Consider the following 3,684-nt stretch of genomic DNA (forward strand, 5'->3'; position numbering starts at 1 on the left):
TTCAAATGTTGACCTGACCATCTAAAAAAATAAAAAAATAAAATAAAAATGATTCCTGTGGAGTGAGATTTTTATCCGGTATTTTACTCAGACCTACTCAGATTTTGCTCAGACCCGCCGAGATTCGTCTCGGATTTGCTCAGATGCCGCCGAGGGTCATCTCGGATTTTACTCAGACCTACTCAGATTTTGCTCAGACCCTCCGAGATTCGTCTCGGATTTGCTCAGATGCCGCCGAGGGTCATCTCGGATTTTACTCAGACCTATTTAGATTTTGCTCAGACCCGCCGAGATTTGTCTCGGATTTGCTCAGATGCCGCCGAGGGTCATCTCGGATTTTACTCAGACTTACTCAGATTTTGCTCAGACCTGTCGAGATTCTTTCTCGAATTTTGTTCAGATACCGCCGAGGGTCATCTCGGATTTTACTCAGACTTACTCAGATTTTGCTCAGACCTGTCGAGATTCTTTCTCGGATTTTGCTCAGATGCCGCCGAGGGTCATCTCGGATTTTACTCAGACTTACTCAGATTTTGCTCAGACCTGTCGAGATTCTTTCTCGGATTTTGCTCAGATACCGCCGAGGGTCATCTCGGATTTTACTCAGACTTACTCAGATTTTGCTCAGACCTGCCAAGATTCTTTCTCAGATTTTACTTAGATACCGCCGAGGGTCATCTCAGATTTTACTCAGATCTACTTATATTTTACTCAGACCTGCTCAATTTATTTTTAGATTTTACTTAGTTTATCTGAATTTCTGCAAAAACATGTTGCACGGATTTTATGTTGACCTTACACAGTTTGCTATCCTCTCAGCATGAATGTGCAGAATGGAGATGCGCATTTTCAAAATCATCACTACACAATGGCACACACGTGCACCCACATTGCATTTGCATTAGTCAAGGAGAATTTTTTTCAAAATTCAAGGATCTGACATTTTTCCAAGGAGAGGTTATTCTCAAGGATCTGGACACTTTGACAAATTGCCGAATCAGGCTGCAAAATGGACTGTCACTAGCTTTGGCATTCGGATGCCGCACTATCTACCACAATAGATTGGGCATCTAGTTTGCTTCCACCCTCTGCCAAAGAGGGGCATCTGTAGACACCCCATTATTGCATCTGCCTAATTCGACAATTCGTCACCCGATTTTGGTGGATTCCTAATGATGAATATAAAAGAACTCGAAGGCTTGTGAGTACTGCTTGGTTCCTTCTGTTTCTAGTTTCTTTTCATCCTCCCTACTCGTCACGACTTGACCTAGAAATTTACGCACGCTTAGGATCGCTACATCTTACACCCGACTTAACAAGTACGCACGCATAGGTTCGCTACACATTTCGATAATTTAGAGACCTCGCTACGCTAGGAAAATATGGATTTGAGATTTAGAAACAAACACACAGGGACTGAAAGAAATCTCACGCAGAAATTCCTAAAAATTTTAAAAAATCATCAAAATGACGAAAATACCCTTCATAAATTTCTGATGTCCGAAAAGTCTCGAAAGTACCTCCATTACACTCAGAACGTGATTTCGAGTCTAACGGGATCCAAATCGATGAAAACAGAGAAATTTAAGAAAAATCGTCAAAAATCGTAAAAATGACCAAAACGCCCCTTAACATCTAATCCTAACATAGAGACCTTGATCCCTAGGAAAATAAAACTCAAAATAAAAAAATTAAACCAAAATAAAATTTAAATTGAAAATTAAACTAAAATCCAAAATTTAAAATTAATTTAAAATCGTAAAATCAAATTAAATTTTAATACAAAATAAAAATTACATTTTCAAGAAACCGATTAAAATACAAAATCAAAATTAAAATCAAATTGAAAATCAAGTTAAAAATGACTCAACCAATTAAAATGTAAAATAGAATTAAAATTTTAAATCAATCAACCGAATCGACCAACCAAAAATGTAATTAACAAATTAAAATCCGTTCGATCACATTTAAATCGAAATCCAATCAACCGACCAATTAAAAATTGAAATAAATTTAAATTTCAAATTAAAATGCAAATTAATCAACCCGTTCCAAAATATAAATTAAAAAATTAAAATCAAATTAAATAATAAAAATCAAATATAATCAATGAATCAAATTAAAATTAAATCAAACCAAGAAATCGATCTTAAAACCCACAACCAATTCCAACTCGATTCAATTCATCCTCACCCATTTGCAACTCAAAAATTAACTCACCAATTGGACTTCTATTACTCACTTCCCAATACATGCTCTAACACAACCATCACCCTAACCTAACTCAACTCAAACAAACTTTCTTTCCACACGTGGCCCACCATTGCCATTTCCTCTACTCATCCTACTTCACAAATTCTCAACTATCCTTTAATTTTCCCATCTCACCTTCCCACAATTTTCTCTTACAAATTACCCTCATTATCACCCACATATTTTAAATAAACCCCTCAACTCCCCCACTAACGTGTTGCACCATCCATGTCTCCTTCAAATCAGCCCCATTCACAACTTCTCTTCATAACCAACAACTCTCTCCTCTCCTCTCGAACGACTAGCTCGATCCCACATTGCTCTCTCTCTCTCCCCCATGTTCACGTTGGGCAGCAACTACCCCCACGTTGTTCCCTACTTCTTCTTCAATTCGTCCACCATCATCTCCATTAAAAACCAGCAACAAGGGTGAATCCTGGAAGACGTCTCTCTGACAACCTCTTCTTCCCTTTCATCTGCCAGTCCCACTTCATCTCCTCCAACATTTTTCTGCAACTCACTTGACTCTCTTCTTCATCTTGGATTAAATCTGGAGCATAGCAGGCTGTTGTGAAATCAGCAACACCCAGACTTGCAACTTCTCCTAGCTCTCCTCTTCTTCTCCAACACACCTCAACCCTCTCTCTTCTCTCCCCTTCATAACACCTATAATACAGCCACGTTTTAGAGAGGATCAACGATCATCTCTCTCACATTATTTCCAACCTTTTCTGTCATGCTCTCTACACCTCTCCAGCCCTCTCTTTGCTCTCTCTATTTCCCTCACATTCTCCAATCTAGAACAACCCATTGCTATTTTTTTTTTCATCTCCATTAAACCTTAATCCATTTATAACGTTTTTCTCAACCAAGCTCCTCCATTAATGTCCTTCACAGCCATACCATTCCCCACCACTTTCTTCATCATTAAAGAGCAGTAGGCCTCACTTCCATTATTGTTTTCTAAACGCCCCTACAACACAGCCTCACCCGTTTTCATTTTCTCCTCTTAAACGCCCCACGGTTCGGCCATCTTCGATCTCGGCCTTCTCCTCCAATTCCCAACAGCAGCAACGCCATTCTCGCCCAACTTTTTACCACCGTAACATTACACCTATTCTCTTGAACGTCCAAAACGGCCTCAGCCATCTCGTTTTAATTTTCCATCTTGTCCCATAACAGCAACACCCCATAGCGGTCATCATTTCTTCCTACACCTTTTGGCGCCACACGCTATTTCGAGGTTCTTTTTGAAGGAATCCAAGATTCCAAAATCATTAGGCGAAGGTAATTTTTTTTTTTTCTTATTTATTTATTTATTTTTATTTTTGTTTATTTATTTATTTATTTATTTATATTCTTGATTGTGTAATTTCATGCATATAAATTAATTCATCGATTTTTCGGGGTATACGTGGCACTAATGGCCAC

The sequence above is a fragment of the Akebia trifoliata genome, chromosome 12 (assembly GCF_017979445.1).
Source record: "Akebia trifoliata isolate Shusen 1 chromosome 12, ASM1797944v1, whole genome shotgun sequence".
Lineage (NCBI taxonomy): Eukaryota > Viridiplantae > Streptophyta > Magnoliopsida > Ranunculales > Lardizabalaceae > Akebia > Akebia trifoliata.